The sequence below is a fragment of the Moschus berezovskii genome, chromosome 6 (genome assembly GCF_049115385.1).
Source record: "Moschus berezovskii isolate FMDL1 chromosome 6, NW_MosBer_1.0, whole genome shotgun sequence".
Lineage (NCBI taxonomy): Eukaryota > Metazoa > Chordata > Mammalia > Artiodactyla > Moschidae > Moschus > Moschus berezovskii.
This window is the reverse complement of record NC_142465.1, coordinates 14,775,802-14,792,733: the sequence shown is the minus strand read 5'-3', so window position 1 is coordinate 14,792,733 and position 16,932 is coordinate 14,775,802. Positions and strand designations below refer to the sequence as shown.

General features: G+C 36.7%; 1 protein-coding gene across 8 annotated transcripts in view; it reads left to right on the top strand.

The window, feature by feature from the left end:
- The window catches only part of PPFIA2 (PPFI scaffold protein A2), a 500,869-nt gene that overhangs the window by 317,710 nt on the left and 166,227 nt on the right, over nucleotides 1-16,932 (top strand). The window lies entirely within an intron of this gene.

Below are 16,932 nucleotides of genomic sequence, written 5' to 3'. Positions count from 1 at the left end.
CCTTTTCTAAATCTATGAAGTTCTGTTCTGTTATTCATCATAATTTGAAAGAAAGAGATACAAATATAAAACTAAAGTTGTCTCAGGTGACTTTGGTTCAGAGGTAAAATGTTACCCTAAAACTTGATAGGGGTAAAATTCAGGAAGCTTCTGAAATTCATGAGCAACTCAGTGTTTAAATAATTAGAAAGAAATCTGTTAAAGATAAACCAGAAGAACCAGGGGGAAAGTGGAAAAGTGGTTGAGCAATACTTATTAGAAAAATTTGCCTTGGGGGAACTGATAGCAACCCTTATTGAAATTTGTAGGATCACTTATTTGCAGAATTAATGAAATGACCAAGTAATTTTTCTCTTTAAATTAAACCTGCCATTTCTGTGAGTGGAAAACTCCAGATACAGAAAAGGACACCACTGAAAAAATTCTTGAGTTAAATTATTTCATAATCCTGAAATTGGTAATTATTTATTTTGATAGACCTTTTGCCAATTACTCATTTTTTTGGTTCATTTCGTTCTATCTCTTTCCCAGTTCTATGAGATAAAGGCAGATTTAATATTTTATGTCTCTCACTGCCTTTATTAAAATGATTAATCTTAAAACAACTTTCTGATTTCCTATATGTTTATATACACAGCATATCCTAATTCAACTGGTTGGTTTATTTTCATCATTAGTAAATGAAACTTTTCATTGTCAGTAAGTTCCTTGATCAACTTGAATTCTCATTCCAACAGAAAGTCTAATGTAAGTTTCATGTTTTATTAGCATTTGAGTCGTCATGGCTCACTTTTTTTTCTAGAAATTTATTTGGATTTTATTTTTTTAATTTATTTTTCATTGAAGGATAATTGCATTACAGTATTGTGTTGATTTCTACCACCAACATGAATCAGCCATAGGTTTAACCATGTCCCATCCCAAGAACCTTCCTCCCCATCCCACCCCTCTAGGTTGTTAGGAACCCTGGTTTGAGTTCCCTGAGTCATACAGCAAATTCCCATTGACTGTCTATTTTACATATGCTAATATATGTTTCCATGTTCCTCTCTCCATACATCCCACTCTCTCCTTGCCCACCGCCCGCCAACTGTGTCCATAAGTCTGTTCTCCACATCTGTGCCTCCATTGCTTCTCTGCAGATAGTTTCATCAGCAAAACTTTGTAAATGACAACAGTGTTTGCATAAGATAATACCATCCTTGCAGCTGCAAACTTAGATCCCTTGAAAGTAATGAAAAATCCTCTGACATGGTCTTTTTAGATTGCCTGCAAACTGTTATGAGTTTCCGTAAAGCCACTTATTGGGAACCTGCTCTTCCTGTTGGAGTTGTATCATTTGGAGTTAGAAAATTGTGTAATTCTTAATTGATTTTATTTAATGGAAGCATTTGATCACAGTGAAGGATGTCCTTTTTTTGCTTGATATTGATCAACTCGAAGTTTCAGCATTGTCAAACCTATAGTTGTTTACAAAGGCTTACAATTCCCTATGACACCTCTAGATGTTCCTTTGTGATTATACTGCATTATGAACATAAGTATAGAAACTGTAAATTACCCAAATTATCATCATCAATAGAAAATGTCTTCTTTGTTGTTGATAATTGTACTGTTCCAGTACAAAGAATATTTCCCAAATAGAAAGGAATCAAGACATCTTACAACAATATATGTTAAATCTCAGCAGTGAAAAGAGAGCTAAAGAAACTGCTATTTGGTACTTTCATTATTTTTACTATTTTCAAGACCGGTGTGAAGCAATTGTTTAAAATATAGTTTAAAATTGTCTCCTGTTGTTTATGAGACGTTTGAAGTCTGTCTTCAAGTCTTTTAAAAGTCTCTGTTTTGGTTAGAATCTTTTCTTTGATGAAAATATAAAGTTTGTTTTTCTTGTGATAGCAGACTTGGTTATTTTATCTTTGCATATGGAGATCATGAATTATTTTTTTCTATTAGTAGAAAAACCATGCTTGATATTAACATTAATACTTTGGTCATAAACATCATAATTGATGGATATTATTTTACCCATGTGTTTATTAGCATATTCTTATTAACTTTAAAGGTTAAAAAGTTGAGCAAGATTACTTATCCTTTTTAAGTGTAGTACTGAAACTGCAATACTTTGCCCACCTCATGCGAAGAGTTTACTCACTGGAAAAGACTCTGATGCTGGGAAAGGTTGGGGGCGGGAGGAGAAGGGGATGACGGAGAATGAGATGGCTGGATGGCATCACCGACTCTGTGGACATGAGTTTGAGTGTACTCTGGGAGTTGGTGATGGACAGGGAGGCCTGGCGTGCTGTGATTCATGGGGTCGCGGAGAGTTGGACACGACTGAGCGACTGAACTGAACTGAACTGAACTGAACTGAATTTAGTAAGAGACAAGGTACAAAGTAAAAATTAAAAAAGAATGTTAAATTCAAGTCAAAAGATTTCAGTTTCAGTTTGATTCCTGTATCTATCACTTATTGATTCTATAACCCATGGTAATTTATTTAACCTCTCTGCACCTCAGCTTTTTCATCTGTGAAATGGAATATTAATAAATTTTGGACTAGCCTATCTTTCAAGGGAGTCACGATATTTAGATAAAATAGTATACGAGTAAACACTTTGTAAACTTGAAGTACTTAAGATGTATTACTTTTATTAGGTTTAAAAAGTGAATATCAGTTAACTAGTTAAATAGATGAAAACTCTCTTCTGTTGACAGTGCAAACTTGATGATATAATAGCAGGGCTTTATTTAAACTCAGAACAACATCCCCTTTTATTAAAGAAACAAATATTACATCAATCCATAGGATGATTCTGTAGCACTACATGAATATTATATATGACTTTTCAATTCACTCATTTATGCAGTTTGTAAAAATAATAGCACCTGTAAATTTGAGGGAGATTACTGTGTGCCTGGCATTATGCTAGGCACTGTACCTACCCCCCATTAGACACACACACACAGATATATTTTTCAGTTAATCATTACAACCTGTGAGAAAGTATAGTTATTACTTGCATTTTGAAACTGAAACTTCAAGGAAATAAGTGAATTGTTTAGCATGTTGTCACTACTCAGCAGGGATCCAAAGCCAGGATGTCAGAAGACTTCATATTTTAGTGTTTAACAGTAACCACAAGACCACCTGGCCTTTCTCTTAATGACAAAATTTCTTTATATATGAAAACTGTTTCTAAATCAACAGTTTACTTATTAGTAGTTATTTAAATTCATCATGACATCTTTATATTTGTTGTGTTTCTGTGGATTACTTCAAGGATCGTGGCTTCTATATTGACAGAAAGATGCAGCAGACTTTAATTAATGGCATTCATTAAATCAGTTGGGCTTTCCTGGGTGGCACAGTGGCGGGCTTTCCTGGGTGGCACAGTGGCAAAGAATCTGCCTGCCAATGCAGGAGATGCAAGAGACGCAGGTTTGATCAATGGGTCCGGTAGATTGCCAGAAGTAGGAATTGGCAACCCATTCCAGTATTCTTGCCTGGAAAATACCAAGGACAGAGGAGCTCAGAGGACTGTAGTCCATGGGATCACAAAGAGTTAGACACAGTGTTTAGTGTTCAGCAACTGAACACACATACACAAATCAATTAGCTAAATTAACGTGCATTTGAACTGCCTTATATTGTGTTGAAATTAAACATTTCACTGTATAGAAAAAAGCACATTAAAACATCTAGATGCTATTTGTAATTATTTGGATAAATTTAATTACTAGATTTTAGACCTTGCATCTAAATGTTTTCCCTTGGTGTAAACTACAGTATAACTCTGCCCGGAATCCTGAAGTAAACAGCATGAAAGCATCATGGTTGTTGTTTTCAGTCACTCAGTTGTGTCCGATTCTTTGTGACCCCTTGGACTGCAGCTGTCTAGGTGAACTCCCGGAGTTGGTGATGGACATGGAGGCCTGGCGTGCTGCGGTTCATGGGGTCGCAAAGAGTCAGACACGACTAAGCGACTAAACTGAACTGAACTGGACTGCAGCATGCCAGGCTTCCCTGTCCTTGACCATTTCCCAGTACTTGCTCAAAGTCATGTCTGTTGAGTCAGTGATGCCATCCCACCATCTCATCCTGTGTCTTCCCCTTCTCCTCCTGCCCTCAATCTTTCCCAGTATCAGGGTCTTTTTCCAGTAAGTTGGCTCTTCATATCAGGTGGCCAAAGTATTGGAGCTTCAGCCTCAGCCTCAGTCCCTCCCATGAATATTCAGGACTGATCTCCTTTAGGATGGATTGGTTTGATCTCTCTGCAGTCCAAGGGACTTTCAAGAGTCTTCCCCTACACCACAATTCAAAAGCATCAATTCTTTGGCACTCAGCCTTCTGAATGGTCCATCTCTCACATCCATACATGAATACTGGAAAAACCATATCTTCAACTAGGTGGACCTTTGCTGGCAAAGTAATGTCTCTGCTTTTTACTGCACCATCTGGGTTTGTCATAGTTTTTCTTCCAAGGAGCAAGTGTCTTCTAATTTCATGGCTGCAGTCAGCATTGACAGTGATTTTGAAGCCCAAGAAAATAAAGTCTGTCATCATTGTTTCCCCATCTATTTGCCATGAAGTGATGGGACCAGATGCCATGATCTTCATTTTTTGAATGTTGAGTTTTAAGCCAGGTTTTTCACCTTCCTCTTTCACCTTCATCTAGAGACTTCTTTATTCTTCTTGGCTTTCTGCCGTAATGGTGGTGTTATCTGCATATTTGAGGTTATTGTTACTTCTCCCAGCAATCTTGACTCCAGCTTGTGCTTCATCCAGCCCAGTATTTCGCATGATGTATTGTGCATATAAGTTAAACAAATTGACAGTATACACCTTGATGTACTCATTTCCCAGTTTGGAACCAGTCCATTGTTCCATGTCCAGTTCTAACTGTTGCTTCTTGATTTCTCAGGAGGCAGGTAAAGTGGTCTGGTATTCCATCTCTTTAAGAATTTTCCACAATTTATTGTGATCCACAAAGTCAAAGACTTGAGCATAGTCAATCAAGCAGATGTTTTTCTGGAACTTTCTTGCTTCTTCGATGATCCAACAGATGTTGGCAATTTGATCTCTGGTTCCTCTGCCTTTTCTAAATCCAGCTTGAACATCTGGAAGTCCTTGGTTCTTGTACTATTGAAGCCTAGCTTGGAGAATTTTGAGCATTACTTTGAATTTGAATTTGAGAGCACTGTATTGGTCCCTAAATTTTCAGTGTGGAAAATTTGAGACCTCACTTTTACAAAACAAAATCAGAGGATTTCTGTAGCACTTCTCTATTCCCATTTCACTTTGGCAGGGAAGGACAATGGATCTCAAATGTTGAGAAATTTGGAAGTTCCAAATAGGTAAGCTATGGTGATACTGAAAGGAAATATATGGACAGAAAGTTTGCATGGATTTCTTTAATCTGCTTTGTGTGTATATGTCAATGTGTGTGTAATTATTAATTTGATTGCTCATAATTTTATGTTTTAAAACCTTGGTAGCAGAAAACATCACAAGTGTGATCAACTTATATTTGCCATATACTATTTGTTTGTTTTAGCCTTTGGTGGTGGTGGTTTAGTCACTAAGTCGTGACCGACTCTTAGCCTTTAGGGCTGCTAAAACAAACTACTGTAGACTGGGTGGCTTAAACAACTGTTTGTTTCTCACAGTTCTCAGTGCTACCTAATCAAAGATCAAGACCTGGTAAATTTGGTATCTGATAAGAATTTGCTTCCTGGTTCATCGATGGTGCCTACTCTGGTGGAATGAATGAGAGAGACTGCTACAGTCCCCTTCGTAAGGGCACTAAATCCCACTAATGTGGATTCCACCCTCATGGCTTAATCATCTCCCAGAGATTTCACCTCCTATAACCATCACATTGGGTGTTTGGATTCAAGATACGGATTTGGGAGGTGGGGGGGCGCATAAGCCTTCTCCGTTAACACCATTACCAGCATTTAGCCAAACTTCAAAGTCCAGGGACACAGTCATTCATAAGACTGGCCTCACTTTTGACACCAACTCCAAGTTTATAGGGTTCGTTAGGAAGACTCACAGAACTCACTGGATGCTATTACATTTACCATTATGGCTTCTTACAGGGAAATAATACAGCTTAAAATTAACCAAGGAAAGAAATCTGTAGGGCAGAGTCTGGAAGGGTTTCAAATGCTAAATTTCCATTGTCCCCAGGATACATTACCCTCCTAGAACTGTGAGATAATTCTCCAAGCTGGGAAGTTCACTCAAGCTTTAACTCTCCAGAGTTTTTATTGAGTTTTATTTTACTTATTACATAAACATAACTGATAGTTTGATTGTCCATGTGGTTTATCTCTGCTTTTAGGTCAAAAGACAAGCCCTCCTAAATCATATGGTTGGTCTTTCTGACATTATCAGTCCTGAATTAAGAATATTAAGTGTGACCAACCCCATCCTATGATCCTCTGTAATTAGATAATTAGACCTCATTCTAAATGAAGACATTCCTATCAAGTTTGATGCAGATTACCTCCAAAAGCTATAAGCACAGGCCTAACCTCTCTTCAGGCAGAGCCAAATTTTTCACTAAACAGAGAGAGATCATCTTAACTGTCTATCCTAACTGAAGATTTTTTAATGAATGATTAGTATTGATAATATCTCCTTATTTAATAACATGCTCATAAAGCCAATATGTTATTTTCTACTCAGAAAGTACTGAGATTGGGAGATAAGGAGGGAGAAAAAACCTGTAAGTGGAATCAGAATATGTGTTGAGAAAGTTTTATAAAAACCAGTTAACAAGAAACTGAGAGGGACAGAGAGAAAGAGAGGAAGGGAGAAAAGCCTGGAAAGGAGTGAGAGAAAGAAAATATAATTTTCTTAAGATAAAATTGCCATACAGTTAGAGTCTCAGAAATATTTTAGGGGAGCCTACTATTTGGGGTCAGTGGACTGGGTCAAGCACTTAGGTGCTGCTTTTTAACGCATTTCCAGGAAATTTCACTGATTTACCCTCCTCACCTTCAGGTTTATGGAACTCCACGTTATGAGATAATTGCTGCTATTAGCAGTGAGAATTTATTGAGATCCTGCTAATGCGTCATCACTTTATAAGACAGAATGTTGTGTCACAATTTTAAAGATGTGGAAAACATGGTTCTGAAGCAGAAAGTAACTCACCTGAAATGCACAGCTAGTAAACATTCAAGCAACTGTTTTTTCTTTGAGTCTGTTCATTTCTTCACAAGTTAGTGATTAATTCCCACTGATTCCCAAAGGAATAGCCATTTTCTATCCAAGGAATTGGATGGGTTTGCACCCTTGCTGATATTTCTGTTGTATCAAGAACAAAGTGACTAGGTGAGGAAAATAATATTTCAATATTAGAAAAAGAGAAACCTACTGATATCCTTTTAAAAAATATTCTTTCTAACACACAGAAACCTGTCATACAGAGGAAGAATAGGAAGGTTGTCCACCTTAGGGCACTAGTTCTCAATCTCGACTGAACACCAGCTTCGCCTGTAGAGCTTTTGTAAAATACAAGCACGTCAAGAAATTCTGATTCATGGTTAACATGAAGCCTGACTATCTGCACTTAAAAATTATATAGTTTAATTCTGATTTGAGAACTAGAGTAGGGATATAGTAGAGAAAAACTATAGCAGACAGACATAGGTTTGACTCAGTCTGCCAATTAAAAAACCATGTGGCTTTTACAAATATTATCACTTTATAGAAAAGGAGAAAGTCACAGAGAAGGTAAATAAGATCATACTGTCAGGAAGTGATAGAACCAGAATTCTGCTTCCTAGTTCATGATCTTAATGAGTACTCTGCAGAATCTACTGGACAGCTGTCAAGTACTGCTTTTGATCTTGAGGACATACCGGTGACTAAGTAAGGAGTAACTAACTGCCTGCTTTCTAGGAGCTGTTAGAGATTTATAAATCTAAAATTAAGTTTAGGTAGGGAAAGATTCTATAAAGCAAATTACACAGAGCTATGAATAGAAAGCATTGCAAATATAATCTACACTTATTTTTGTTTTTTTCCTACATTCTCTCAGTTCTTACATTTGTAATGTTAACCAATGTCATCTAAAATATTCCTATTTAGACACAAGTTTAGCAAAGAGTATGTGGGAAAAAACTCCACTTCATCAAATAATTCCTTTTCAGGGATAATTTATTCTGTGTTTCTACTGATTTAAATGAAATTAGAAATAATGTGTGAAAGTGAACAGAAAGCATAAGTCTAAAAATCAGGAAGTAGAGTTATAATTCTCATCTTCCCTAAGTCCACTTGAATAGTTTTAAAGAAAGAGATGGGCATGAGCTGCTACACCAAGGATCAGCAGATTTCTCTTCAAGAACAAGCTCGTAAATATTTTAGGTTCTGTGGGCTGGAAGTTCTTTATCACAACTTCTTTATCATTACAGAGCAAAAGAAATCAGACAATTATGTAAATAAATAAGCTTGGCCCTGTTCCAATAAAAATGTATTTATGGACAGTAGAAAGTTGATTTCTCTTAATTTTTATGTATCACAAAGTATTATCCTTCTTTTGATATTTTGTAGCCATTCAAATATGTGAAAACCATTTTTGGCTTGAGGGCCTGACAAAAATAGGCAGCCTGAAGACTGTAGTTGGCCACCCGCACAATACATGATCACTTGGGTCGTGTCCGGAGGCTTACTCTGTCACAGCCTTCAGCAGTCTTTCACTGGGCTGCTGCCTCTGCCCTCCATACAGTAATAGACAGGAAAAACCCTCTGCACCTGAAGACTTCATATGCATTGGTCCTCAAACAAAAGGGGTATATAACAGTCACCCCTGTTAGAATATTAAAATATTAATTTTGTTAATTTAATATTAATAATAAAATCCACTGAAAGAATATTAAAATGTAGATTCATAAAATGGGGTCTGCATTTAATTGATTTGTTTTACAATGAGTTATTCATTTTTAAATTTATTTTTTTATTAATTCATTTTTATTGCAGTATAGTTGCTTCACAATGTTCTGTTAGCTTCTACTAGACAGCAAAATGAATCAGCCGTACATATACATATATCCCCTTCTTTTTGGATTTCCCTCCTATTTAGGATACCACAGTGCATTAAGTAGAGTTCAGATATCATATACTAAGGTGTATATGTGGAATCTAGAAAAATGGTTAAAGAAGCATGACGATGATGTTGAACTGCTAAGAATCTTGATCTAAATATAACGTAAATATAGGACATAAAACCTATAAACAGCAGATTGCAACACAGTGAGATATATATCACAATAAGGAAGAGACAGAAATATGAAATGTTCTGTGAAAAGTGAGTAGTAAAGAGCAGTCAGAAGTCAGTATTGGCAAGTGGAGAGAAAGTAGCATGTGTTGTACAAAACCCTCCTTCTATCCAGATTATTCACAGCTGAGTGCTGTGAAATGTATCCTGCCCTGGCCAATGACAAGAAAGGCCTGAGCACACTCTAGACAGGAGCTGTGATCTCCACCCGGGGGAATTTACTGCCCCCCCAACCAATAGTTCTGTTCTTTGCTAGGTCTGTGACTACAGGCAATTTCCTTATAACCTGTTTCCCTCAATTGTGTGCGTACTAAGTTGTTTCAGTCGTGTCCCACTCTTTGCGACCATACAGACTATAGCTCCTCTATCCATGGGATTCTCCAGGCAAGAATACTGACGTGGGTAGCCATGCCATCTGAACCTCTTATATCTCCTGCATTAGCAGGAGGATTCTTTGCCACTAGCGCTACCTGGGAAGCCCAATACCTCAGTTCTAATAGAATATTTCTCATCCGGTTGTCAAGAGGTTTAAGTGAGTTAACACATTTTTGACAGAAAATAAATGCAGAATGTGAGAGTTGTGAGTTAAGTTTAATCTGGGGCAAAATGAAGACTATAGCTTGGGAGACAGCATTTCAGATAGCTCTGAGAAACAGCTCCAAAGAGTCAAGGGGAAAGTCGGAAAATATGTGATTTTTGTGAAGGGGGAGTTCATGCAATCCAGTACTTATTTTGCAGGAGGTTATTGCTAGTCATGAAGGATTTTAGTGCTTTTCTAGATATGAGGAAATGTGAGAATTGGGCTCATAAAATCTTCTCCTGAAAATATCTAACCATCTGAAGACCTATTCTGCCAGTTTTTTTCAGAGTACCTCACTCTCAATCCCCACCCTGAACTCTTTTCAGGAGATGTTGAAGCTAACACCTTCTGGAGCTCATACCTTGCAGATTGCAAGTGCCAATGGCAATGCCAATTTGTGGGTAACACACACAGACTGCTTAAAACTGTGCTGGGCACATAGTATTTTTCAGTAAATGTTATTGTTACTGATGTTGAAATTGATCTTTTCAGCCTTGATATTGTTAGGCTTCTGTTTAATAAGATGATGGAATTGAGATCTGAAGTGGTGGAGTTTGTGTCCACAGTGGGACTGACCAGCTGGCAATTATTGAGTTTGGGACGTGGTTTATCGTTCACTCTCTGAAAATATCATTTTCTTCATCCATTAAAAAAAAAGATATAAAGACCACATAAGTTCTGAACACTTCCCATTTCGACATTTTATAATATGTACACATTTTAAAGTCACATAAATACAAAATTAAAATGCATGCTGCTGCTGCTAAGTCGCTTCAGTCGTGTCCGACTCTGTGCAATCCCATAGACGGCAGCCCACCAGGCTTCCCCGTCCCTGGGATTCTCCAGGCAAGAACACTGGAGTGGGTTGTCATTTCCTTCTCTAATGCATGAAAGTGAAAAGTAAAAGTGAAGCTGCTTAGTTGTGTCCGACTCGCAGCGACCCCATGGACTGCAGCCTACCAGGCTCCTCCGTCCATGTGATTTTCCAGGCAAGAGTACTGGAGTGGGGTGCCATTGCCTTCTCCAGAATGCATGCAAATGAATATAACACAATATTATTACTGTTAGAAGCCAATTAAATGGATTGCTTTAAAAGGAATTGTTGAGAATAGTGGGTTTAGTATACTTCTTTTGTGATTTCCAAGGAAGGAACTAAATGGATAAGTCCTTTTTGTTACCCTGGCTTGCTTTTTTATATGCAAGAAATACTAATGGATATTGTTTCTGCCTTCTACATTTTTTCAAGTACTTTCAAGAACTTTGAAATGCTTTTCTTTGCCTTAAGACTCCTTCCCTTGGCATAACAGAGCTAAAAGGAATTGTTGCAAGACATAGCTTATAATTTTGTCACTTTTGCCCTGTTGGAGGGAAAAAAATCAACCGTGTTCTTATAGTGTTAGCCCTGCCTGGCTGAAAAAAGTGAAAACGTCGTTTCTCATGGTGCTGAAAGGATAGTATAGTCCATTTCCAAAGAGATTTATTTTTTTCATATGCCTGTTGGCCATTTTTATTTTTTAAGCATTATTGAGGTGTAGCTGATATATAAAAGTGCACTTTAAAGTATGTGTTTTGATGGGTTTGAACATATGCATACACTCAGGATAGCATCACCACAATCAAAGTACTCAACTTACATATCACCTCCAAAAATTCCCCTCAGTTCTTCTTTTTGTTTTGTTTTTATTTTTGCTTTTGTCATAAGAACACTGAGATGAGATCTATCCTCCATTAAAATTTTTTTAAGGAAACAACTAAGCTAATACAGACCAACTTTATTTAACACCCCATGAAATAGTCTCTTTTCAGAGAACTGAAAAATTAGATGGAAGGCAAGAAGGTTTTATAAGATAAAGAGTAAAGAACAAGTAATAGAAAGCATCTGATTGGCAGGGGTCACATGTGTCACCTTGATAGGAGTGAGAAGACCTGGGGTTGGCTTGGCATTTGGCATTGGCTGACCAGTCATGCTGCTTTTCAGAGCATTTACAAGGACACAAAAGTTACCTAAGTTCTGGTGTGCTGAAGTGGCTTCATCTTGGACCTACGAAGTTATTTCAGCACCTACCATATTTTAAAGAACACGATATCATAGTGTTGACTATAGGCCCTATGTAATGCAGCACATCTCTAGAAATGATTCATCTTCTGTAAGTGAAACTTCATACCGATCAAGCAGCAACTTCCCTTTTTCCCCTACCCCCAAACCCCAGAAGGTCCCAATATTTTGTCTGATCTCTGAAGCAGAATCCAAGCCTAGTTAGTACTCAGATCACAGGGATGAATTTTAATGCGGTCTTTTCAAATATTTGTTGATGGAAATATAGCATGTTTGGATTACTAAAACAGAATGTTCATTCTAAAACATCTCAAATTTCCTAACAGCGGATGGGCTGCACTTGAATAAACAGATGACAGAGATGTGATTAACATTATGTAGACTTACCCTGATTAATTTAATAATCAGTATTTGCTTAATGAATTTTAATACTGTTTAATATACATGAAATAACTAAAGAAGCTTTTATTCATGTCAGCATAATTCATAAAAATATTGAGGGTTTTGAAGACAGTGACTCTTAGGTCTCAGAGTGTACTTTCTACTGCATAAATACACCATGTAGGGACTCATTGGGAGAAGGCAATGGCAACCCACTCCAGTACTCTTGCCTGGAAAATCCCATGGACGGAGGAGCCTGGTAGGCTATAGTCCATGGGGTCGCGAAGAGTCGGATACGACTGAGCGACTTCATTTTCACTTTTCACTTTCATGCACTGGAGAAGGAAATGGCAACCCACTCCAGTGTTCTTGCCTGGAGAATCCCAGAGACGGCAGAGCCTGGTGGGCTGCCGTCTATGGGGTCGCACAGAGTCGGACACGACTGAAGTGACTTAGCAGCAGCAGCAGCAGGGACTCATTGGACTGTTCAGTTTCCTGTGACCTTCTCAGCATAACTTGGTCGCCTTATTTTGCCCTCTTTTTTATTTCTTTGGAGGAGGAAGGATAATTACTTCAGTCATTCCTCTGCTTTTGGCTGAAGCCCAAACCAAATTAGCATATTTTGATACTTCTGACTTTACAGAATAATGGTCCTTAGGGGAAGTGATTGTGGCAAATATGAAGAAGGAAGCCTTGTTCTGTGTCAAGAAGTATTGATACTTTATCATAATCAATGCCTTTAGTAAGTCCTATTTGCTTTTTTTCATTGTGACACAAGAGTTGAAAGATAAACTGAGGCAAATTAAAACTTTGTAAGTGTTTATTTGAAAACAAATCAACTCAAACCAAGCAATGTCAAACCAGGCATGCACGATCAGAAGTGCTCCGCCACAGGAGCCAAGGGAGAGCCTCAGATACAGTGCAGAAACAAAGAAGAGAAATTACAGTATTCAGTTGATGATAGCTTAAAAAATAAAGCCTGATTGGCTGTCCATGGTTGGTTATCCTAAGCATTTCAATTTTGCAACCTCGAGGAGTTACAGGCTTAAATTTGCTTTACTTCTATAGGTGGCCCTGGCAGTAAAGCCACCTCACCTTTCTGGTCTTCTTTTCTAATTAAACAGACACCAGTTTATTTTTAAGTAGAATTCTGCTGTCCTCTTTGGGCAGGGAAAGTAGTCAGCAATGGCATCTTCCTGGGTGATAGAGATTGTCATGTATTTTTTCCATGACATTCAAAACCTTCAGCTAAGTGGCTGCCCAGCTTCTCAGCACTCAACACCAAATTTTGGCTCTTATGTGTGGTGTTGCACTTCACAGTGTCTTTTGTGTACTTCAGTGAATATTTTCCACCTGTCCTAGTTTGTTTATTTCCTTATTTATATTTTCAACGGAGGCTTTCTTGCTTTCAGTGAAAAATACTTTTTTCCAATGTGTGTTTTCCTATTTACTGATACCTTTGGAAAACTCTTTTAAGACTTAATTTTTGCTTTTGTTCTCTGGACTAATTCTTGTACTTTATCACACTAGCAGTTTCCTCAGTCATTTTTATTCCTATTCTTTCATCTTTTCCCGTTCTTAGCTGCTAATCTACTACAATAGCTCTACAGTGCCTTAACAATATCCACTAATTCTGTCCAATTTAAGTGGTTTGTATTTACTGAAGCCTTTTATATGCTTCTAATGAAAATGCTGGCATTTGATTTTATTGTCATTTTAAATATCAGACGACAATTTGAATAGTGGAAATAAATAAAAATAATAAAGAGTAACCAAGTATCCAAAAATGTGATGATTCAAATACCAATTAGACGAACAGAATAGAGATTCATTTGATAGGGACTTGAATTTATATTAGAATCATATGTCAATAACTATATTAAAAATATAGCTATTTTGAATGCTTTACTTAATGTTGGAGATAGAAATTATAATCAAACATTATAAGCAAATTATAAGCAAACATTATAAGCAATTATAAACATTATAAGCAATTATAAGCAAACATCTGAAGTTTTTTTGCTATTGCTACTGTTATCTTAAACTTTAGACTAAAAATAACAGTTTTCCAGGCCTGTTATTATTTTAAGAATTGGTCTTAAAATGTTTAATATCATTTTTAAAGGAATTTTTTCATCATTAATAACTAAATAAGCTTAGATTCTATGGTCAGACACAGTATCCTTGTTTTTAGAGATAAGCCAAAGCCATTCAGATATAATATTTGGAAGCAGTCAAAATTCATGTAGTTCATATACTATAATTTTCATCAAAAGCTCACCAGAAAATTACTGGTTATGTGCATTTAAATAATGGAGACATGAAAGGCTACCCAGTCCAGTATTCTGGCCTAGCGAATTCCATGGACTGTATAGTCCATGGGGTAGTAAAGTTCAGACATGACTGAGCGAAATTATAGTTCCTAGTCAATTCATCTAATGGGAGTTGGGGAGATTCGTCAGTCAAAATGGAGGAATTTTTTTTTTTAAAAAGATGTATAGTGTGTTCTCATTCCTTCAATAAATATTTATTGACTGAACAGAGATAGAGCAGTGGTACAAATTCCTAGCAATCACCAACTTAAACTATACTTCCCACTTCTAAGCTATTCAGTCATTGATTAGGATAAATGGATTCACTCATTAAATTATTAATTAAGTAACTATTTTTTAAACTTGACAAGAGGTGAATCCTCACAGTGTAAACCTCTGATTCTCATCTCAAAACAGTTTGATCATTCAATGAATCAGTTCTGTTATACAAGTTTTTAGTCTATCCATTCTCACTGACAAACACTGAAAATGAATATTACACATGAACTGATCGAACTGCAGTGAACTACATGAAGTTACTTTACACTGGTTTTAATATGCTTCAGTGATGCTTATAAATCTCATCTCCAAAAGCCAAGTTGGAAAGTGAAATTGTTATTGGTTTAGTGTCCTTAGTTCTACTTTGAATAAGTGTCTCAATCTTTTTGGTTTCCCAATTAATATATAACAACACAAATCCAAACTGTTGTGTCTAGAGAGCTGCTTAAATGTAAATTGTGAATCCCTACTGCTCTACTAGTTTCTTGTCTGTTTTTCGTTGTTGCAACATCAGTGTAATCTAAGCAGAGAATTCAGCTAAATTAGAATAAGTTATTTGTGCAGAAGCAAATTATGTGTTGGTGTAGTGAGACTTCTCTAAGTCTCACTCTTGGAATTGTTAATTGAGTTTGGAGTAAAAATAGATGAAAAGAATCTTGCTAATTAGATGTGGGCACTGTCTGGAAGTTGTTGTTGAATAGGTAAAGGCAAATATGAATTTAAAAGCATCAGAATGAAAATCCTAGAGAATTAGCATGAGGATGGCAGACATGATTTATTTTAAAAAGTTTGGAAAGCTTTCAACATAAAATGAAATACCTGTGCCACAAAAGAGTTATAAATAATAAATAAAAATGATAAGTAGTGTAAACAGCATGATTTTTATTCCGAAAAATAATTGAAGACATATATTGTGTCTAAATTGTTTGCCAAATCAGGGCAGGTAAATTCCCCTGTCATCAGACCACAGAACTGTGGTCCTGACCTAGATAAATATTTGGATTTTGTATACAGTGAATGATTTCATTAATTTTCAAAAGGTATTATAACATAATACTTAAAAACCACCCCTTTTAAAGGTATCATACCTGGATTGGAAAACTGTCTTGTCACAGACTTTAAATATATTACTTATTCCCCTTATGTTAGTTTCCTTATTTGTAAAATAAAAATAATACCAAATATATAAGGTTCCTGGGAAGATTAAATGAAACAAAGTAAGTGCATATGAAATGCTTTGCATATGGAAGGTGAAAGTGAAATTGCTCTGTTGTGTCCAACTCTTTGCGACCCCATGGACTATAGCCTACCACACTCCTCCATCCATGCGATTTTCCAGGCAAAAGTACTAGAGTAGGTTGCCATTGCCTTCTCCAGGGGCTCTTCCAGACCCAGGGATCAAACCCAGGTTTCCCACATTGCAGGCAGACGCTTTCCCTCTGAGCCACCAGGGATATATGGCATATAATTAACTTTCAACATTCAGCAACTGTGATTATTGTTAGCAGTTCCTAATTAGAAATTTAATCTCTAAACTCCTATTTCTAATTGTCTTCCTTCCTCGTTCAACTTCAGGGAAACATCCTGTGCATTAACATTTTCAGAAATTTGATGAAAAAGGGGGAAAGTGACAGTTAGTTTACATTACTTTTCTGTGTCCAATGTAAGAATTTTTTGGCACAAATAAATTCCTAGATACCCTTGAAATTCTGCTTTGCATCTAATGTAAATCTCTTCTAAATCTAAAGCATTTAAGCTCAGTATGTGCTTCACTGCCCCTGAATCACATTACCTAGGTTACAATACAATTGAAAATGTTTCTTAATGTTTTAAGACACAATGATATTTCTTATTACTTTGTATTTACATAATATTTCTTCCAGACGTTCCTTAAACTGCCCTTCCATGACCCTATTCCGCCCCTCCTGTGCAGTTGCCTGTGCTGTCTACTTTGTCTGCCTCCTCACACTGAGACGAGAATACTCTGCATGACTATGATAATATTTCTTGTTCTTTTCTTTCTTTACT